Below are 23,848 nucleotides of genomic sequence, written 5' to 3'. Positions count from 1 at the left end.
TTAAGTGTCCAGATCCTACAGTAGCTTCAAAAATCTTAGCCATGCACTGCTGGGACAATCACTTTTTGCCCACTGCAAAGGTATTAACACTGAAGCACTTGTATCTTAGAAAAGAAAGAGAACAAATCACATAAAAACCTATTTCAAATGGTTATCTATATGCATTTTACTGGTGTTTTACTAAATTGATACATGAAGAAGAAAACAAGTAGAACACCCTATAAGTTATTTTTGATACTACAATTATTGCTGTTTCAACAAAACAAGGACCTTGTAGTCAAAAGGTTGATTGGCAACAGGATTAAAGTGGCAACAGATTTTAATCAAAATGCATTTTTGAGGCTAGGAATTTATAGTAAAAAATAAGCACGTACCTGCCACACATCATTATATATATTTATTCTGCAAAAACACTTATACAACCCAGTAAGGGATTACAGAGATAGTGCAATGGAGTGCCTTCTCCCAAAGGTGAAAAACGAATGGGATGGAGATAGCAAATAGTTAGTAAGGAACAGTTAATGGCTATACTGGGTATCACTACTGTTAGCCATGGTTCATTCATTGCCTCACTAATAGGCACATATTTAGCAGTCATCATAACACAGATGAGTCTTAATTGGAACTCCTTCCACTGCCCCAGAGCAGCATGACAACAAGCAAGAGGGCACTTGAAGAGCTGGGGCAAACAGGCAAGGAGAACAGACAGGCAGACTGACAACTCAGTGTTGAGCTGCTTTTTTCTTTTTCCCCCCCTTTTTTTTTTTTTTTGCCAATTCTCTTCTACACATTTGAATCTAACATCCAGTTCCCTAGTCCTTGACTTCATGTTGAGATGTACCATGCGCAAGAGTCAGCACAACTAGCCCACCTAAAAGAGTGGATCCTCAACCACAGTTTATTTAACACAGCGCCCTTAGCAATGCCCCTGAACTCACCCTAATGAGGATTAACCTTTCCAAAGTCTATACTACACAAGAAAGGTTTAGCCATGATTCAGTCCAGCATTTCTACGTAACGGTTCCACTATGTATATAACCCTAATATCTATGACACATTGCTGATAGATGCCTTTCTCTTGGCATATTGATGAGACATAACCTGAAACTTCACACGCTAATCTAGGAGTCTGATTTTTTTACAACCCCCCTCCAATATCCTGTACTCACCCTGGAGATTTCTTGTGGGATCCAGCTGCTGTTATTCCAATCTCTGTCTGTTACCACAAACTGCTCTGCTTTCTGCCACGCTCATTCACAAGCCTGTGAAACAGTTATTTGTCTTCTTTTTGTATTAGTCCCTCTCCAAGCCAGAGCCAAATTCTATACCTGCCACTGATCAGATCTGTCCTTTTTTGCCTCTGTTATTCTATGAAGACATTTGTCATTTCTTTCTCTCTGCCTCACTATACAAATCCTCTGTTTTCTTGCTCTCCTGCAGCTTCTCCCTCTGTTCAGTCTCCGCCAGGTTTTGTTGCTATTATCATCGTTTTCTCTCAACATGCTCTCTGTCCTCTTGAAGGCTGGTTTGACAGATCCTGTCTTGTCAACTGCTTGAAGGCTGATTTCAGCTCTTCCTTACAGCACCGTGCCTATGTGCCTCCTCCGCTACGAGTGCTTAGTGTGGAGCCTGTTCTACCAGGGCAACGCGTCTGCTCCTCGTGGCCCTTCCTCCCAAGGAGGGTCACAGGGACGTAAGGTGCCCGGGGCTGTGGGCTACAGGTCTGATAATGTCAATAGTTGACTGCTGCCTTTCCAATAGGCCTAGCAGCTCTTCCCCTTGTCATTATCAAGGACGTGCACTCGTTATTTGCCAGGTTCTTCCCCGTGTGTCCACGGGATGCCCAGAAAAGAGGATGTTTAGGCTTGCTATCAGAATAAATTTACCAGCCTGTGCTCATTCCCCCTTGCCTTAGAGGCGTTCATGAGGAGCAGGCAGCCCTAATTGTTTGCATGGTGCCTGCCCATCCCCATATCACTTTCTGAAGGAGACACGAGACTACAGCAAAGCCATATGGGAAGCACGAACCAAACAGGCAAGTGCAGTGGTTCCTCTCAGGAGATACGGTAGTTGGTTGACACATGCAGCCCTCCTCTGACACTGAAAGGAACTGAGGGTCCAACTAAAACAGACATGCACCACTGATACACACTATTCCTAAACTTCCCTTTCTGGGGAGGCATTTGTCTGCCCCTCATAAGGCATGCTGATTTCCATCTTATTTCTTCAATCTGTTCCTTAAAACCATATATTTTTTGCGAAGCCTTAATATATTATACCTGCAGGTCAAGCAATATATAATGTGTACCTGAATGGTTAATGCCCTCCAGATTATGCACGGATTGGAGGACGCTCAGGGCAAAACTTCAAATACTTTTTACAGGGAAATGGTTCTTTTCATTTAGGAAGCTCCCCTTTCCAGAAGTCAGTCTCTTAATTCTCACTGAGAGTCAGCAGAACTTCACTTGTTAAAGCACTTCTGTTCTCTTCAAAAGTATCTTAAAATTAAAAAATAGACTAATTTCAGCAACGGGCTAAGCACACAAAAGGCACTCCATATATAATAATCTAATGAGGTACCTATATTATTCTTAAGGGTTTTGCCAACTAGTTATCTACTACTGCTATTTTGATTTATGTTACAGCATGATTGCAATTCTAAATTAAACTCATGCAAACAAAGAAATTCATAGTTAAGCCTTTCACTCAATCCTTAACCTGTTTTGCTGTAACTAAGTTACGTATTGCAAGGGCTCTTAACTGTGTCTCGCAATACCTAGGCATGTAGAAAGGTTAATTACTGTACTGGGTTTGTGTGGCAAGGTTTTGGTAGTGGGGGTGCTACAGGGGTGGCTTCTGTGAGAAGCTGCTAGAAGTTTCCCCTACGTCCAACAGAGCCAATGCCAGCCGGTTCCAAGACGAACCCGCTGCTGGCCAAGGCCGAGTCCATCAGTGACGGTGGTAGTGCCTCTGGGATGATGCATTTAGGAAGGGAAGAAAAACCTGCACAACTGCAGCCAGAGAGAGGAGTGAGAACATGTGAGAGCAACAACCCTGCAGACCCCCAGGTCAGTGCAGAAGGAGGGGGAGCAGAGATTCCCTTGGGGAAGACCCTGGTGAGGCAGGCTGTCCCCCTGCAGCCCAGGGAGGTCCACGGTGGAGCAGATCTCCACCTGCATCCCGGGGAGAGAGGACCTCACGCCAGAGCCAGGGGATGCCCAAAGGAGGCTGGGACCTCATGGGAAGCCCATGCAGGAGCAGGCTCTGGGCAAGACCTGTGGCCCTGTGGAGTGAGGAGCCCAGGCTGGAGCAGGTTTTCTGGCAGGACCTGTGACCCCGTGGGGGACCCACGCTGGAGCAGTCTGTGCCTGAAGGACTGCAGCCTGGGGAAGGGACCCACGCTGGAGCAGTTCATAAAGAACTGCAGCCCATGGGAAGGACTCATGTTGGAGAAGTTCATGGAGAACTGTCTCCTGTGGGAGGGGCTCCACGCTAGAGCAGGGGAAGAGTGTGAGGAGTCCTGCCCCGAGGGGAAAGGAGCGGCAGAGACAACGTGTGATGAACTGACCCCAACCCCCATTCCCCATCCCCCTGTGCCGCTGGAGGGGAGGGAGGTAGAGAATTAAGGAGTGAAGTTAAGCTGGGAAGAAGGGAGGAGAGGGGGGAAGGTATTTTAAGATTTAGTTTTTATTTTCTCATTATCCTACTCTGATTTGATTGGTAATAAATGAAACTAATTTCCCCAAGTCGAGCCTGTTTTGCCTGTGATGGTAATTGCTAAGTGACCACTCCCTGTCCTTGACCCACGAGCCTTTTGGCACGTTTTCTCTCCCCTGTCCAGCTGAGGAGGGGAGTGATGGAGCAGCTTTGGTGGGTAGCTGGTGTCCAGCCAGGGTCAACCCACCACAACTACACAGACTCATTTTTTATCTTTGATTTGCTTTTGTAGGAGTCTAAAAGGAATCGTGTAGAAGAATTCAGCCCTGGTGTGCTCTCAACTTGAAAATGGTTAGCACCTCTCGGGCTACATTGTTGGGTGCTGCATAGTGCAGCAGGGCAAACCCTACGCGGTTTGGTGGGTGCTTGCTCCACTGGGTATCTACATAGAAGCATGAAGGGCTTCAGTCCTTCCGAAAAAAGCGAATAATTTACAGAAAGGCCCTACTGAGAAACAAATCCACATGTTCTCCCCAGAGGCCCCACGGCAGCCCTAATCAGCCCTGTTCCTTCCCTCTTTGGTGAAGACATGGATGTGAACTAAGGGCATGGACCCACAAGAGTACCTCAATACTGTCACGATCAGAAAAACCAGGAGACGACACAAATAGCAAAAAGGAGAAAATCAAGAGAGAAATTCAGAAGGCAGTACTGTAACCTGAACACCTCAGTGTTTCACTGATTCCGGCTTAAGCTTGGACTGGTTACCATTTGGGGTATCAACCCCTGCATGCTCAGGCTTTTGAAGAACTATTACAAAACCAGCAGAGACAAACATTTTAAACATACAGAATGCATTTGACAGCATACCTTCACCTTGAGCATCTGAAATCCCTTGAATTTATTTCTTAGCATATAAACTATACTTAAGCTTTTCAAAGCAAAACAATTAGTTTAAAAATCGGAACCTCCTGTGACTGCATGAAATGCTTCTTTCATCCATTCATTCTTTAAATGAGTACCCGAGTCAACTCCTTCACAACAGTTACCATTTCTCAAGTCCGCAAACTCTTTTCAAAGATGGGCTCCATCTTTTGGAATACCATCATGACACGCTTGGTAGCGTTGTAGCTGGTGAATTTTAAGTGTTTAGCTTTCAGATGAAATGTATGTAACTATGCTAAAAATTCCTGTGAAAAAAGTAGGTCTTACACATGCGTTGCAGTCAGTTTTCACAGTTCTATCCTTTTTTTAATTACCCAAGGCATTCTGATTACAGAGCTACAAAGTAATCTATTTTAAACTGGGTTTTACAGTGATCCAGTGGGCGCAAAAAGCATAAGGAATTAAGAAGCATTTACTTCTCTTCCCCTTCTTCTTATATTGCCAAATATATTTAAATCAAACCCGTTTTAAAAACAAATATTCCCAGGGTAAGGACTTTCATATCAACTTCTAGTTAAGTTGTTTCTGCTGAATTAGAAACCTCTGGCAATTTTTTCCCAATGAAATGTAAATGATGACATATCGTTAACTAGCAGCATTACACCACTAAAATACTAAGACACGTCTTGCTTGCCTCAAACTTCCCTTTCCTGAAGTGCAATGCCTTAGAGGCAGCAGTGTTTAAATGGTACAAAGTACTCTACTACCACCAGCCTGAATCTTTATTTAGGAGAACAAGCTGCACATTCTTCCCTGCCAACGCAGTATATGGGCATGTTCGGCTCCTCCATAAAACACACTCATACACTATTACTGTCTAAAACAAGGTACAGTACTGACATGACAGATTCATGTTCCCAGCTGTGACATAAGGGCTCTTTGACAATACCACAGTGAAAGCCCTATTAAGAAAACATGTGCCGGACAGTGCATCTGATGCAGTTAAATGCTATAAAAGATTTTCCAGGTGTTAATGAGTTACATGAGCAGAATGAAAATGAGATGGATCCGTGCGCTTGGAAATTCTCAAGAAGCAGGACTCAGGCTCTCAGAGAGACAGACAAACAGCGCTTTATAACCATCCCTGGCCACGCTCTGCACCTGACCGCGCGAGGTGATGAGCGACCCTGACTATTCACTGGGGGAACTGTTCATTGAGGATCGTTTGCATGGGAAAAGACAGACTTTCATGTCTTCCTGCAGTTTACTGCATCCTTTTTACTTTGCTCTATTTGTGAAAAAGCACTAGCTATTTTCCCTTTTTTATGCTTTTCTTTTTTTTCCTAAAGAGAAGGAAAACATTATGCCTGTTACTCCATTTCTTGTTCTTAGTTTTATGAGGGATTCAGCTTGACCCAGTACAGATAAGAAACTGTCATTTAACCCATGCTGAAGTATCACTACTTACAGTCTATGCTTTAAAGGACAGAAATACAGCCTTTTGCATACTTTGAAACAGCAGCGGTTGAAATTTTTCAAGGCAAGTCTGGGGCTTAAGATATATTCTCTTAAGCTATGTATAAAGTCATATGTATGGGCTGCCCTGAAAATTTCAGCCACTGATATTTCAGAGTATGTGCATACATTAGTTTGCACATCAGGTATCTACAGTAGAATTGTTTATTCATTTCATCTGTTGACTTGATAAAAGATTGTTTCATTTCTTTAGCATGTGTGAATTTTATGGTTACTGTCCTTGAGGAGCTAAGTTTTGTTTTATCTACATGTGACAGGTACAGTGTGGGAAGGCTGCAATGCAGATTTTTTCATGCTGTTGTGACCACAACCTCAGTCTTAATCCTGGCATACAATTGTATCTTGGAAAAAAAGATAATTTTGTCTCCATGCTAATTCCAGCCTGATTTTCCTTAAAGGGGAAGCTCCCAGTAATAGGAGAACCAATGGAGAGTCTCCTCTCAGAAATTAATTTAGACCCACCTATTTTATTTCCCACAAAGACAAGTCAGTACTATTTTATCTCTCATTTCCAATCTAATATCCCAAGTCCTCTTCCCACTCTTCCCTCACCCCAAGAGAGTTACTTAAATTAACTTGGAGAACTAAATTTTCTTAAACGCGTAAGACTAGGTGGAGAGAATGAGCAAACCGGTCTAACAGCACATTGACACAGATTCTTGAATTCATGTCTTAAGGGTTAAAATTCCTCTAGCTTGCCAGGTGTTCTGTGCAAATGTTGCATTCATACAATGTAGTATCTGACCATTTAACCATATGTCAAACAATCTCTGCTATGACAACCAGATGTAGACATTGCCATGGAATGAAATTATCATTTTATTAATTACCCTTTAATTAGTTGATACAGCAGAGAACATGCAGTAATTTAGTCATAATTGGCCTGACTGAGACTCAATACTTACAGGGATGGAATCTGTTTGTGACACTACTTGTTATGAATAACAATTATGTCTGTGACAATGCAATTTTATTACGAAGATGTACTGTGCATTTCAAACAACTTTTAGGTGTAAGATAGTATTCAGGGTTTAACTACAATTTGATGGCAAATGTTTTCCTTGAATAGAAGCGTATAATACTCTGCGTATTTTGCTAAACATGTTATAACAATGCAAGGAAGACCTCTTCCCAAACTTACTGTGGTGGCTAGAGTGTGGTTTTGATGCATTTTATTACAGAAATGAGAAGCCGCTTGGTAAATTTTGTTCAGACTTCTCTCAAAATCTTGTTATTGGTCTTCAAGTTATTCTAGAGGTTAATGTGGCATTTGTGTAAGGGGTACACTATGCAGATTTTTAGAAACATTCCCTTAGAACATCGCAAGCAGAAACTTGAGCAGTGTCTCTTACGCGATCACTTGATCACTACACTTTTTGGATTTCTGTAAGAAGAGTAGAACATCCCTAGGATTCTCAGACTAGATAGGTGCAAATAAAGTTAGTAACATCCCCTCTAAACTGTACTAATAAGTAAAATGCCTTGAAGAAGTCTTTTCAGTATAGCTTGGAATTAAATCAGGAATACTCTCCATAGACAGAATACTGCGTATCACTGTGGTAGGACAAAGCACATTCAACAGCTTAATAAAAATGCTTGTAAAGTGGATCTTATCATTGACCCTTACATACCCAATTGTTACGAGGTTTTTACACCATCATTTTGGACAAAAGTCTGGAGTCACCATTCTGTCCTTGCTCTTCTAAACTCTGTGACCTGAGCGAAGACTGCAGTGTTTTATGTTAGTTTTATACTGTTAGACAGACAACATGCCTCGTGTTTTCTCCACTTGTCTTTCCACAAAAATCTCACAAAGTGCAGGTCAAAACCTTCAAAAAACTCAACTTCAACAAAATATAACAAACTGCTTAACTTTTCAGCATTGAATGAAAGCTCTCTCTTTGGTTTTTTTCGGTAATGGGTAGCTCCTAGATTTCTGTATGTGCAGTGACAGATAATTACACTTAACTGAACTTCTTTTTAAACCTTGCCCAATTCCAGCACATTTATTTATTTATTTATGATGGATGGGCAGGCTACATGAATGTCTCTGAGCCAAATTAATCTTTCATATAACTACTTGAAAGTCAAGGAAGTTATGTGAAAGATGAGTCTGTTTCCTTTACAGTTAGACTTTGGGTAATCCATTTACTTTGCTCAAATGACTATGGACTACTTTGTAAATTTTCTTGGTTTTAAATAGAGCATCCTGCCATCCTTTCTGATAATTAATCCACCTATTATGCTTCTTTATCATGAATTTTTATATACAGAAAAACATACTGTATAGGAAAGAAAAACATTTTTTGCCTATGGTGCCATCTTCCAGTTAATATCAGTAAGTCATATTCTATTCCTTGTACGCGCATCTTGCTCGACAACTTATAACCATCTCCAGTACAAATACACACAGGTTGTATTTTCCTGCTGTGTCACAGGGAATAGCTAATACAGCGTAACAAGAGATCATTTCATTAGATTACCATGAAAGAGTCACCACTGCAAGGAACTCGAGTTGAACGGGAACACAGTCACAGTGTTAACAACTCAAAACAGTTTACCATTAAAACCTTGTGTGCCTGCTTGAAAAATGTCTTAGAGCAGCACAAAAGCTGGCACCATTAGCTTTCATCCCTGCTGAGTTGGCAATAAAGTGCACACATAAGTAAAATGCATTAATTGGTATTAGTCAATCTAGTTAAGATGTTCATTCTCCAGGCATCTTCAGATTTCATTTCCATAAAATAGGATTTCTTTAAGTCTCATAATTTGATTTTGTCCAGACCAAAATGATGTTGACACAGTGGCAGCAAAAGCACAATTACACCCCGGCTTTACAAAGGTGTTCTCTATCTAAATAGACCGGGACCCACGTGCTCCCAGTCTCACCAAGGGGGGGAAAAAAAAAAAAAGGAAAGAAAACCTGCGGAAGAGGAAAAAATGATACATTTTCCTATCATTTTCCTATCGCTATTTTTCCTCCCTTTCCCCCGTATTTTTCCAACTGTGCACTACTGATTACTGCACTTTAAGATCAGAATGAACAATTAACTGCCTAATTATTCCAGTCACACCAAGCCACAATGAAATCTTTATTCAGTGTTTACAGCAATCTTTGGCAGAGACTGTCTTGCTGTTTTTAAACCAAGAAGAACTGCTCCCTTTGGCTCCCCTCAGCATCAGCTGCCTGGGTTTCAGAGCTGGATGCCAATAATCAGCCTCCTTTTTCTCTTCCAAAGTGGCTATTTTTTTTTTTAAGGGTGAAAAGACCTATTCTCATCAACTCCCCATATATTCTGCCTGATTTATGTCCCAGCCCCTGGGTCTCTTCCTTCCGTATCTTTTACCATTTGTGCCCCCCCCCCGCACCCCCTCCGCGCCGCTCCCGCAGCGCCCGCCGAGTCCCGGAGCCCCCGGACCCCCCCGGGGAGGCGGGGGGGGGGGAAGCGCTTCTTCCTCGGAAGCCCCGGCGAGGCGAGGGGGCTACGGGGGGGGGGGGGGGGGGGAGTTTCCAGCTCCTACTGTGCAGCCCCCTCTTTCTTTTTCCCCGATAGGTTTTCCACTTTATGCAGACGCCCCCCGCCACCCCCCCCCCCCCCCCCCCCCGCGGCGGCTCCCCACCGTCTCCGCCCCGGGAAAGTTGGAGGGAGCCGCTCCGTGCCCCGGGCGGCTCCTTTTGTCGTCCCCCCCCCCCCCCCCCCCCGTCTATTCGACTTGCTCCCGGATCCCGGCAGCGAGCCGGGACACCGGGACACCGGGACACCGGGATACCGGGACACCGGGATACCGGGACACCGGGATACCGGGACACCGGGATACCGGGACACCGGGATACCGGGACACCCCCCCGGCCCGGCCCGGCCCCGCCCGCCGCGGCAGTGCACCTGCGGGGTGGGGGGGTGGGGGGGGGAAGATGGTCCCAGGCAAACTCCAGAGCGACCCGGTGTGGGCTTGCTCCGTCCCTCACCGCCTCTTCCTCGCCCTCCGATTGAGGCTGGGCGGCGAGGGGGCCGGGGAAAGGAGGAGGAGGCAGAAAAAAGAAAAAAAAGGATAAATAAAAAAAAAAAAGAAAAAGAAGAAAAGGAGAAGAAAGAAAAAAAATGAAGAAAAAAGGAAAGGGGACAAAAGAAGAAAGAAAGAAAAGCAACACGAATAAAGAAAAAGACGAGAGGGAAGCAAAAAGGGAATAAAAGAGGGGGAAAAGGAAAAGAGCGGCGGAAAAAGTCCCCGAAGGATAGGACGGGTTTACCTTGCAGCGTGGAGGAGCTGCCGGCTGCCTTCCCGGCGATGGGACTTCCCTCCTCGGCCGGCTGCGCCCCTCACATCGCCGCCCCCCCCCCCCCCCGCCGCTCCTTCCGCAGGGGCCGCGCCGGGCGCCTTCGCGCAGCGCTGCCGCTCGCTGCTGGCTCTGGCTGCGGAGGGAGGCTGGGGGGGGCGGAGGAGGAGGAGGAGGAGGAGGAGGAAGAGGAGGAGGAGGAGGAGGAGGAGAGGGGAGCCCCGCGGCCGCCCCGCTCTCCGGAGCTGCCCCTGGCTCCGCTGCCCGTGAATACCGCGGCGGGTCTAACGCTACCGCGGGGACCTGCGGGAAGCGGTTGGTGCCGCCCCCGCTCCCCTTCCCCGGGAATTCCACACCTCCCCCCCCCCCCCCCCCCAGCTGCTGCCCCCGGGGCCCCGGGCAGCTCCCCGGCTGTGGGAAAAGCAGCCCCCGTGTGTCCCCAATCTGCAGGGCTTTCTATATCTCGGGGGGGGGGGGGGTCCAAACGCACCACGCGGGTTGGGAGAAGATGGGCTGCTGGGGTAGACCAAAAGTAACGCCGGAGAGACGAAGCGTTGCTGTATTTAACAGAAAGGGTACGGAGCTGAAAGCTGAATTTCTTTAGAAGGCTGAATTTTAGTTAATAAACGTCCTGAGACTAATGTCGGAGCTACTTTTATGGGGGTAAACAGTACAGTTTCCTGGAGGGTTTGTGTAAGACTTTGGAAAAACAACCAAATAATAAAGGGGTTTTACATCCACTGTTAAAGATCATTTTAGTGTTCATAAAAGCTGCCAGACTTGCTGAAATACTCCCTACCCACAGAACAACAGCAGCAAAGGCAGCAGCAGGACAAGGCATCCTCTCTGCCTACCAATTCGCCTCAATCTCGACCCAAAGTAACTAGGAGGGCAGATATTTCTCCTACCGTCCCTGTGCTAGCCTTCATCTTTCTGCACAGTGTGGAAAGGTAGCAAACTTGTACCAACTTTGATGACACGTACGTGTGAAAGAGGTAGGGAAACCTGTCTGCTTGGGCACGAGAAGGTTATTACCTCTGTAATAGCTCCCTGTAGTGATAACTTCTTTTCGCTGCCAGCAGAGCCCATTCCCAGTCTCAGTTAAATTGGTAAATCTCAAGCAACTCCACTAAACTCAGAGCAGAGCTGTGGCCAAGCCAGTGACTGGCAGTAGGAGACTCTAAATCTCATTATCCATTCCTTGGGATGCTGCCAGTCCCTCAACAATTAGATCTTGAGATGAAGATTCAGATTATACAGTCAAGATTTGGTTGTTGGTTTTTTTTTTTTTTTCTCTCCAGATTTACACTAATGACTATTTGCAGAACTAAGGTCACACTGGCTAGTTTTCTGGCCCCACATTTTTCGTATTAACGATAACATAGTGATTTCCGCATTACAAAAGAAAAAGGGCATTCAAATCTCTGGAGAGAAATCGTTGGAAGTTTGCATGCTGGCAAAGTGCCCAACACAAATGATGAATTACAGCTATGATAAATGAATACTTTGATGTGTTGGGAAGCAATACGATGTTCTCCCAGTTTCCTCTATTGCATGTTCATCTTTGGGCTCCTCAGGCTGATTGAACATTTTTAGTGCAACATTCCAAGGAAGCAGAAATGGCTCTTGTCAGCATCGTTGGTCAGCATCCGAGACTCAGCACGCTTCTGATAATGATAAGGCAAAACATGCCCCTCAGTACCACTTTTCCCCGATATTAGGAGAGAATACTTGTAATAACATCGTGGAAAGTTATCAGTACACCATTACTGCTGGGAGTCTGATTACAAGAGCAATGACCTCTCCCTAGAATTGAGGTGGTTACTGAATCATGGTGTAATTTTTTCTAAACTAGGATTTTATTCACAATACTTGCTTCTTGCAGTGTATGCACACTTCTCTATTTCTCTGCTTCACTATATAGTATACTCAGAATATGTCTGATTATAATTTAAAAGGCTAAACAGATGCCACTTGAAAAGTTTGCATCTCAGGTTGAGTGTAGTCTGTGAGTTTGGGTTTTTTCCCCCAAGTTGGAGTGCAGTAAGAGAAAATAAATTAGAATGAAATACATATGACAGCTTTAATGGAATGGCGACTGCAGTGGATGCTCTTTGATTATTGCTTATACCACAGAACCATGAAGATAAAATGCAGATACTGTCTATTGTTTAAGGTTATAATTTAGGATTCATATATAGTACATAATGCAGTACTCATATATGACACAGAAAACCCAAAAGAATTCTATGATATACAGAGCGAGCACTGGAAAAAATCCACACATTTAATACACGAACTCCTCAGTTTCACATATACAGCCGAACAGGTTATCCAAACATTGTTTACTAAAGCAGATGTGGCTGCATACTCTAATTTCTGCCTCATGTGTAGTCTTCCTTCACAGGGACACTTTTCAGTAATGTGCCTGTGACTTATCTTTTCTAAGAGCTGTTGTGTGACATACAGTAAAATAGGAGGAACTTAATTTTCACTGAGTGTCTCGTGCTCCCCGCCCCTAGTACAGGGCTGAATCATACAATCTGAACAGTGCTCTTCCATGCCTCTGAAATCAGAGTTGAGAGTACATTGCAAAGAATGTGTCCATCAACTCACCTGTCTCAACATTACATGGTTTCAACCACCAAGCTTTTTCAGGAAAAATGAGAGACGTTTTCAAATGTTCACATGCAGAATGCACATATTATATACAGAACAGGTGGGTGAAGATGTATCTTGCCTAATTCCTCAAAACCAAAAAATAAAATCACAATTTTAAACTAAAGAAACTGACCCTAACTCTCATACCCTACATGAACCATAAAAATCAATTCTTGAATATAGAACATTTTATTAAGCACAGTTGTGATTAAATGTCCTTACATGAAAGGACTGAATCTTTTCTCTCCAATACTTGATGTTCTCCCTGCCACCATACTATACATAATGCTATAACCATACAAAATAGAGTAAAAAATACTAAAGAATGCAGCATGCTGAGTAGTTTTAAAATTTAGAGGCTTTCCAACAGATGAAAGAAACATTTTGCTACCACTGTTTGAACAAGAGAATATTGTATGCTGCAAGCTATTTACACTGTTCTCCTACAAGGAAAACTTGGAAGAAGCAGCATTATATATGGATATTGCTTATGTGTTCATACAGTTTTCTGTCTTGCAGGACTGAAATGAGGAATGAGTTACAAGTTACCTAAATGACAGAGGTGAAGGAACAAGAGAGGAGAAAGCTGAAAAACAACTATTTTCCACTTTTGTGTTGTCATTTCATGTCACACAGCAGCTTTTATGTTTCTGTCTTATACCTCTGCCTCACTTCATCCAGCTCTGTTCATGATTCTTCCGACAAAAAAAAAAGTTTTTGGATTTTGCAGATGTGGGCTGTGTTGCGGTATCACTTTACAGACGGCTAACATGAAACACTCATTCTTTACAAATATTAGAACCAGATATTTGCACCAGGAAGCGTTGCATGAATCGATACGATGTAGATTTTGTAGCAAACTTCATGGCTTTTTCAAATACTGGGTGCTCATTTAACCATTGATTTGCTTTTGCAGTTAATCATGACCTAAACTGTATTGGTTTTTATTGTGCAATAAATCATGGCTTTTCAAAATACAACAATTTTTAAGGGCACTACAGAGTGTATTTGAGAAAGGGAAAAGGTGAATATTAACTAAAAAGAATTCCACATCCCAAATGATAAAATGAGGCCGTCACCCAAAAGCAAGAAGTTTCCAAAGCAATAAAACAAAACTGCACATTGCTGAAGAAGTGACATATAAAGACAATGCATATATAACAACAAGAATGGTGAAAGGACTATGTACGGTCATAAAATTCACATCCACCTTTGTAAAACGTTACTAAACCAGTAATAAGAACAGCTTTCAAGTTGTCATGTCCATAGGCAAGAATACCAGCTCTACTTCTATCCAAGAAAGCTCAGAATGTCACATGCTACAATGGTAAAACTCCTAAATGCTATACAGTCTGTTTAAAAAGTGTGCGTGCACACGAAATCCAGTGGAGAACTTAAAATGACAATAGCACAGCAGAAGCAAAGACACCCATATATGCATGTAGCTTGGAACCTGTCATTCAACAGGCTCCAAGACACTACCTTCTCAGTCACATGCCTTTCTTTTTGCCTCCACTCTCCTTTTCTTCCAAGTAACCCGTGATGAGTCCCCAGGCCTAGCTCAGGACAAGGGCCTCAGTTTTCATCCTTTTCAGGGGTTTACCTGAGCTTACCACTGTCAGGCAAACTTTGTACAGGTCTCCTCCCTCGGAACTGTGTGTCTTTGCTTCTTTCCTTTTTTTGCCTTACTCAGTCACTTAATGCAGTGACTTAGCTTCTATGTTGCTTATGTAGGGTAGGGGAAGGCCAATCTGACAAAGCTTTCTTCTTAGTCACCTTTTCTTCTATCTTAGTTAATTCAAACGTATATTCAAACTTACTGGCCATCTGGCAGCACAGCCTTGTTTTGGAGTATCTCCTGCTCTTTAAAATAAAACCTTTGTTTGTCTCTTCCACATCTTCCTAAACCTAACTCTCAGTTTATCATTTTAGACTTGTTTTACTGTATTGTTTCTCTGAAGGGATGTAGGATTCAGCATCTTCTTTCTCAACGGCTGTCCTTAGGGAATACACCGAATTGAACATGGACTGAATTGAACATGGACTATTTCTGCCAAAGAGACCATCACCATGGTCTACTCCATCAGTATCTTCAGGAGAGTAATTTGTGGTCTGGAGCCACTGAGGAAAACACTGCCTTTTCTCCTGCTGACAGATGCATTAGCTTTTTCTTCACACTGAGGCTTTAGAACTTCACAGCAGTGCCAGGGAATCCCAAGAATAGCAGTAGTCAACTTTAAAGCTCTGGACTTTATTAGTTTAGTTTGAAACCTTATTTGGTTTCAAAACAGCAGCAAAAAAGTTCACAGAGTCCTACCCACATCTGAAAATTTCACCCCAGACAGAGGGCACCATGAGGCATGTGTGGCTGAAGGTCTCAGAGGGAGCTGCCAAGGAATTGCTGTGGCACCTTGTCCTTGTCCTGGCCTCCGCACCATTTCAGTTTGCTTACTTTTATCATATGGCATGTGGAATTTCCAAATGCAAGATACATGCAACTGTATTATTACAATTTTACTTACTTTTAACATTTTTTTCTCCAACAAAGTTTCTTATGGAATGCTGACAAGCAGATTTTCTGCTCTTCCAGCCATTTAGTAAAACAATTCTGAATATCTCTAATTGCACCAGTTAGGCAAAAGGATTGAATTGTTTGCTGTGCTATCTCTACCGCAGGTTATGATGTGTGTGCTATGGACAAACCACAGGTAGTATGATGGCTGGTATACAAGCAATTGTCAAATTGCTAGCTACAGCCTCGTGTGCAGTGACAGAACTGTTAGTAACGAAGAATTGTCTTCTCCCCGTGCATGATGACAGGGGCTAATGGGACAGGAATAAGGTGAAGAAGGAAAAACACCTCATATCTCTCTATATGAATATTAAAAGGAACAGGCTTCTATTGTCAGAACTTAAGACAGTGACGTCTGTGCTTGGGCTGCTTTGCCTGATTGCACTGAATGTCACAATACAAAATGCAGCATAATTCTGATTGCCCAGCACTGTTCATGTTCTTTCTACGGGAACTGGGCAGTGATTTTTCTTTGAATACATCATTTACAGCTTGCTACAGTGATTCTGCAAAGTCAATACATATCCTTAGCACAAAGCAAAGAATGAAGGGCATTATGGAGAAAGAGAGAAAGATACTACAGTGACAGAGAAAGATGAATTCCATTGCACAAGCACATTACAGGTTCCATTCATAGGAATAAAATTACTTCTTTTTTCAAACACAAAGTATTTTTCAAAATGCATGTAATATGGTTATATTTAAAAAGATCTTGTGTGCAGCTTACATGTCACTACTGACATAAACTCTCTGGCAGTGAATTACCATATGATTATCCATTGTGCAAAGAAGATCTATTTACTGATTCAAGTCACATATATTTGCAAGGCAAGGTTTGTAGACACAGGTAATATTTTTTATTAGACCAACTGATTAGAATGGAAAGACAGATCAGGCACACAAGCCCTTCCCAGAGCAAAAAGTGGTCCGTTTTTTTCCCAAGGTACTCAAGCTGGCTTCATAAAAGATGTTATTTCTCTTCACAAACTTAGCTTCTGTTACAGTCTTAGATCACTGTGACTGTTACAATGCTGCTACTTATGTAATTATAAAATACCTATCTGGGAACCTGGTTACTCCTCTGCATTATTAATAGCGTCTGACATGTTTTCGCTACTGCATTGGGAATATGCTTAGTCAAAATCTTCTCCTGACCACCTGAAGGAATCAAATTGCAGCCTACAAGTGTTGAGGAAGTTTACGGAAAGTAATTTTCAGCCGCAGGGTTTAAGCTGTGCTAGAAGTAGTCTGCTAGAAAGCAGTTACATCCCTTGGACTTGCAGTAGGTACACCCTGTCACTCCTGTGTCTTACTTCCACAGATAACAAAAAGAGTTAGCAGGTGACCTGCCAGCTTTATATTTGCCTCTTCCCTGTGATCACTGCTGTTGCAAGGAATGGCTTGGACTCTTTGTTTTCTGTGTGGACTTTAGGACTAAATAGAGAATAAATGAAAGATAAGCCAGACAGGGTCCTCAGTCTCTTGTCCCGATTCAGGTAAGATTGAGGGTTTTCAATGGGTGCTTGACTTGAGCTTCAGAAATCCACCTCATTTTTGGAGAAAGAGCATCCTTCTCCTCTTGAAATCTATGTAATAACCTCTTAGTAATTTTGTTGCAGTTCAGAGGGATCTCATTAGCTGTGCTTCTTCACTGTTTTTCACATGTGTTGCTTCTGGACTTTGGTTGTGCTGAGGGCCAGAGGCAAAGAGCTCAGGGATCTCCTGAACAGAGTCACCTGCAAGTCCTGTCCAGCCAAGGGCAAATGGTCTCACAGTGTGCGGATACCTGTCGGTGAAGAGCACAGACATCCCTCGGTGCCCCTTTGCCTCAGAGGGCAAAGCTCTGCACCAGAGCTGGTCAGTTTTCTCTGAGGGGGGAACAGAGCACGGGAGATCGCTGGGGGACAAAAATGGGTGCGTTGGACTTCTCTGCAGAAACCCCCCTGCGTGGTTTGAAGAACGCTCACTGACCTGCTGTAAGCAGTGTAGTGTGAACGATGCCAAACTGTCAACTACATCAATAAGGAGAAGTTTTAGTCTCATCTCACCCCTTCGCAATCCCCACTGACAGGCAAAAATTGAACATGTCCTTAACACAAGAAGAGAGAAATCTATTTTGTAGTGTGCTACAGGCATGATCTAGACAAATTGCACCTATATTTTATTTGAACCCATCACAATACAACATCACAAGGCATTTCAATTACCTCAACAAGCTACCAATATAACTTTATCATTTCCATTTTTCATCCTTTTTCTCCAACTCGGCGTTTCTTCTATATATCACTGTAAATCTCATCAGTCCCAGCCCAGTTTAGGCTAATAAATTTCAGTTACCCTCTCAAGCCTAATGAAAAGGGGAAGCTTGCAATGAAGAAAGCCAAAGGCCCCAGTTACTGCCTTGTGCCTCGAGCTCACCCGTGTGAATGGGGAAGTGGACGGGCTCATCCATCCCCGCGAGCTCAGAGGGCTATGGAGCAGAGAGAGGCACAGCCGTTGAGTCCCGCTGCAGTAAGCAGGGCTGCAGGGTCACGCCACCCCCAGGAACAGACCCATACGTCCCCCTAATGCAAAATTTAGGCAGTGGTTTGAAACACGCCATGCCAGAGCACAGTCTTAGTTGGCATACGAAGATCCCAAAGACAGACCAGAGCTATGCATGCAGGTCTGGGGTGACGTATTTAACCGCAGTAACTTTTGTGGTCTTCTGGCATGCTATTCCTGTCTTCAAGGAGGGGGACAAGTTTAGCAGGAAAACAGTTATTTGCATATTAACTGGAAAAGCACTGAGATCCCAACAGACAGAGCGAGAGGAAACTAATTTTGTACCATAATTATGTTTTTTCTAAAAGACAGTGATAAAGCTTAAGGTTTTCAAAGATTTTATGGATACACAGAAGAGGCAAACAAGCTAAAATAATACTGCAAATCAACATACTTATATGTTTATTAATTCTGACTAAAATTTGCCATCTGTGACTGAGCGTTTTACTAAATAAACCCCACAAATTATAGATTATTGTAGCTAAGAATCTTCATGGCACTCTTTCTTAAGCTCTGCTACTGAAATAGCTCCACTGTAAATGAATATTTACAATAAAAGTATGCTCATAAAAGTTCCGAGGCATTTTCTAGTGACAGTCTGTTCAACTATTTAGTAATTCGAAAGAAAACTCTCCAAGAAAAGCTGCATATCAGTGCAGTACATAAAATACAGAAATGTACGAAAAATGACAAAGGCAGTATGTTACTGTTGAGGTGGCTCTAACTTGATTGCTAAGCTGGTTGAAGTAGCTTTTCATAAATGAAATATGTCCTCGGTTTTCCTAGAATAGATAGAATAACAGCAAAGTCAACAAAAAGTCTCTTCATTTTCCTTTGAAGACATTACTTTCTCTGGAATATAGTAAAAATCTGTGTTCAGGGCATGTTAGCTAATTCTGAGGCATGTGTTCACAAGCAGATGCATAAGATGCTAATTTACATGCTTAAAGGCAACCGAAACTTTGTTTTGCATAAATAAATGTACCTGCCCAGCGTAAGAAGTGGGCTTTCCAGAATGCCCACGTGTAGCCTGGGTTTACAGGTTTAAAAAAAAAATCTGATCCACTACTACTGTCACTGTATCTGTCAGTATCTGTCATCACAGCACAATTGAGGCAGAAAACCTCATGACACCTATCAGACCAAATCCTGTGGACCTTACTCAAGCAAAAAATCTTGTTGATGTCAACAAACATTTTCCCCAAAGAATGTGTACCCAATTGAGCCTCTATTACACATTCATATTTTAGTATCATTGAATATCTGCAACAAAAACAAAATAGGTTTTCTTCTTTAACTCAGGGATCAAGGCATTGGGGAATGAATAATAAAAAAATGCCCTCCTTTAAATCCAGGTAGGGACTACTTTTATAATTCTAGGATACATTGGAAGGGTCTGAGGTTTTTAGGTGAATATAGAGAACTGTTTGAAGAGCAAGTTCCTTTAAAGACAAGTCACAATGGTCAGATACAGGAGTATTAACCACCCAGAATATGGTTTTTTTTTCCTATGAAGCAATAATTTTAATATGAGAAGCATGCACTTAATATCCAAAGCCTTCAAAATAGTAACTGTTAGTCAACGAACCTGCATCTTGAGTGCTTTTTTTAGGACCCTGCCTAGACCAAGGCCTGTTCTGTCAAAGATAGTATGTCCTTAGGCCATAATTCCAGCTGTGGTCTGTTTGCTGGAAATTACACACACCTTCAGTTTCCAGGTCTGGTAACCTCCCTACCAAAAAATCCAAGTTCAGAGTTTTAAGGTAAACAAACCACCATAAACTGTCAACACCACAGAGTATTTTGCCCTCAATAGAACTTTTGGGTCCAAGAGCTGGAGAGAAGACCCCAGTCACCTTCTGTGGAGGAAGGGTACCTGCCAGACATAAATCTAAGAGGAGCAAAGAGAACATTTTCAGGAAGCACCTTACTGGTTGTCATAGTCAGAGCTGAAAAATCATAAAAAAGAAAGTTACCAGAGAGCTCAACCTACTTTCAAATTCAGCAGACATTTTTAGCAACCATAAAGAGGAGTCAGGTCTGGACATTTTCAAATGGTTTCAGAAGTGCTGAAATAGTCCCAGTCCAAAACAGCACTGCACATTTGAAGGTAAGATTTGTGTTTGTTCGAAAATGAAAGACTATTGAGAAAGAAAATTAAAAGATAAAAGAATAAAAAATGCCCAACGACTTATAAATGAAATAAGACATTTATTTTTAAAATATCTGTAGAAGAGACATCACTCTTTACTAAACTCTACCAGCTATTAATTTAGCATAATGTAAAAGGTTTAATTAATGTTTAATGATACAGCACTTTCCACAGGAACTGATCTCCAAATACACTGCTTTAGAAAAGGGATATGGTACCCTGAGAAATACATTTATGTGAGATGGGACAAATGCATGGTTCATGTAAATCATTTTAGCTCCAACAAAGTCAGGAGAATGATGCTGATTTCCACAAGTTTACTACCTGCAAATGATATTACAAATAATGTACATTAACTTAGTGCTTATCTTGTACATCTGTGTGTATATGTCTTGGTAGCTCTTTTTGTTTTCTGATGACACAAACCGACTTTGTGGAATCACTGAATTACATTGCTTGAGACAAGTACTTGTAAACTACAATTTTTACAGTGCTGCCCTCTAATGCTATGTATTCTGATGGCAAATGTCACCAGTCTACTAGTTGCTACGTTATGTAGCAACACTCACACAAGATACAATGAAGAGACTGTAAGAAAAGTCAGAGTACTCAATAACATTACTTAATAAGGTAACTTATCAAAGTAACCCCAAAACTCCAGCTGCTAAACTGCCTGTAGACGTAGTAAGAGCAAATTCAAAATTATGGAAAAGGTTCATATCGAGACAGGTCTCCTCCAACTGTACAGTATTGTAAACATAGAGAGTATCACAGAAACTAAACAAAAGATTTGAGTAGCGTTTACAGCTTTTCTTCCCTGATTTAGTATTTTTCCTTCTCCCAGATGTTTTTTCAAGTTTCTTTCTTCCACACAATAAGGAAACAAAACAAAAGACATTTTCAGTTGTTCTGAAGTTCTCCAAAATGTGGAGTTTCAAACAGATGTAATTTTCCAAATGCTTTGGAGGCTGTGTCAGTCATAGGGCTATTTTTGGTATAGCCACTGGCAATCCAAGAGCAAAGCAGAATGAATTCTGGAGCAAGAGGAAGACCAAATACCTCCAAGTCAAATTCTAGGTAGAATTATCTGTAGGAAAGAATTACTAGATTAAACTATCATAGTGTTTGGCACAGAACTGTCTGGCAGGTGGAGAGATACAAGTTAATGTAGGTGCTAGGATTTTATTTTCTTAAGATATACCTTTAAATATCAAGAGTTTCAGAATTTTTACATTGCTTTTTTTTTTTTGTTTGTTAGCTTTTGGAAATGTAGGGATGTTGTTTTCAGCGATAGTAAATTTGCTGCTCCTACAGCTTTAGCTCAACCCTATACCAGATCTATTGCAATTCAACAAAACACTGAAGTTCAACATCAGCCTAACTGTTTTCTAAATTAGTTACCTATATGCAAATTTATAATTTGCTTTCAGTTTCTTCACTGGTTCCATCACATGGTACATGTACTCCAGACAATTTAAGCTAACTCAGCCAGTTTGTCTCCTGCAATGAAGGGCCCATTTCCTTCAGTGACAATTTATGTTAATGATAATCAGATGTTTTTTTAATTAACAATGACCTACAAGCAGCCTAATATATTTCTCTTTCTCCCTGATGGTAGTTTTTTTACAAGACTGTGTCACTCCATTTCATTTGAAACTTGGGGGCTCTTCTATTTGTTCAGACAGCACAGGTCCCACAGCCCCTTCATTTTTGCTTTTGCAGCATTTATGTTCATATTTCCCTGTCAGTGCGTGTAGCTCTGAAAACAGTAGCACAGTGGGGGGCTGAGGGGGAGCCGTGTTTCTCCAGCAGTGCAGAATTGATCTTCACATGTGCAACAGCTCTGCAATTGCCCAGGTTGGCTAGACTTCCTACACATACCTAGAGTGGCTCCATATTACACATACAGAAGTAGGGTTGCCTTGGACACACTACCAAAATAGCAAGGTTATATGCTGTCAGTAATAGCTGTGGTGTAGAAGACAACCAGTAAAATCAGGCAGTAGAGACAGTAGCATATATATACAAAAGACTGCAATGCAAAACGTAATTCCTTTTATTCTACATCATATGTATTTCTAAGAAATAATATGTCTCATACATTTTCACTGCAGAAGGATACAGTCCCTAATCTTGCCTCCTTCGCAGAAAAAAACCCCACCCAACTAGGCTTATAGTTCAGAATTGTTATACTTTCCTTTCCAGAGACTTTTTTCTGCAGTTCTTGTCAGGGCTATTGCTACCCAAGAGAGAGTGCAGGCAGCTGCCTAGGACGGAAGACTGCAGAGGGCAGCAAAAATGTCCCCATATCTCAGCTGTCCCATGTCACACTCTGGCATGTTAATACAAATCTGCTTGCCCCTTTGACTTCTGCTAATAATGCAGGAGTGTCACCTGTGATGGCTGAAGCACTGTGCATGTTGTGCTCCCTGCCTTCCCTGCTACGAGTGCAAAACCTCCTGCAGAGAGCAGGTCACACATCTGGCTAACGCAACTGGGGTTTGGACGTCTGCTGCAGGTCAGAAGTATCTAGCAGGGTGTCAGCATCTTTTTATGCTATCTGGTTGTAGCCTGATCACGTATCTGGAAGTCTTGTTCTGAAGTCGCTTGAAAACAGTTTTTCCAGTTGATGCTGTTTTCAACCCATGGCTATGTGGATGCAACAGTTTTCCTTCAGTAGCACAGAAAGGGATGTGAGCTCATTCGTGTCCTAAGGCACTTCCTAACAAGAGAAAAGGAGACAGAAGTGGATGCTATGGTATGCTGATAATTCCTGATTTGGGAGAGTCAAACCTCTTCTCAGATCCATGTATCCTTACTCTAGTCTGTAGATACTCACTATTGGTTTTAGGGTTTTGGACTGCTCTTTAGATAACTAGGGATCTAACCCTTACTATGTCACTATAATAGAAAAACTTCACTTAGAAAGAGATTTTGGAATATTTCTAGACAATGATCAGGCTCTGGAGGCAGCAGAAAGATGACTTCTGTGGCTGCTGGAGCTGATGCATTGTTTTAGGTACAGGGAACTTTGTTAACCCAGTCGGGAGCTGATAAATAACTGATCTGATTCACAGGAATCAGAGACACACTCAGGAGAAAGGATCAGCATTTCCTTGAAATCTGAAGCTGAAATACCGTGTGTGTCTGGTGGGGGGTGTTTTGTTTTGTAATTACTGGCAATCATGGACAAACTTGCATAATTTGTCAGTTTGCAAATAAGAGTCTTTCTGGTTTTTAAGGAAAGGTATAAAACCACAGACTTAATGTACCAGTCTGACAATAATTTTGTATGAAGCATATCAGAAACTCAGATTATAGACAATTGGCTGTAATTGAAGCAGAAATACTGCAGATAATTCCTGGTACTAGGACTCAGGAGGAGGCATTAAGAATCAGAGAAGGGGCAATCAGAGAAGCATAAGGGCTGAAGATTAAGAACTTCAGACTGTCAAATGGATGCACTAGCTGATACGTTATCATTTATTCTGAGTGTAGGGGCTGTTATATGACATGAGTAGACCACAGACTTTTATTTTATCTTAAATTCACCCAAGAAATACTT

General features: G+C 42.2%; 1 protein-coding gene across 2 annotated transcripts in view; it reads right to left on the bottom strand.

Annotated features, from left to right (window-relative positions):
• CDH20 (cadherin 20) overlaps positions 1–10,420 on the bottom strand; it is a 118,090-nt gene extending 107,670 nt beyond the window's left edge. For both annotated transcript variants that reach the window (XM_049823826.1, XM_049823828.1), the window contains exon 1: positions 10,328–10,420. The gene's annotated coding sequence lies outside the window, so the exon portion shown is untranslated. The remainder of the gene's footprint in view (positions 1–10,327) is intronic.
• Positions 10,421–23,848: the final 13,428 nt, after the last annotated feature.

The sequence above is a fragment of the Accipiter gentilis genome, chromosome 20 (assembly GCF_929443795.1).
Source record: "Accipiter gentilis chromosome 20, bAccGen1.1, whole genome shotgun sequence".
Classification (NCBI taxonomy): domain Eukaryota; kingdom Metazoa; phylum Chordata; class Aves; order Accipitriformes; family Accipitridae; genus Astur; species Astur gentilis.
The sequence above is the reverse complement of the archived record's forward strand: the minus strand, read 5'-3'. Positions and strand labels throughout refer to the sequence as shown.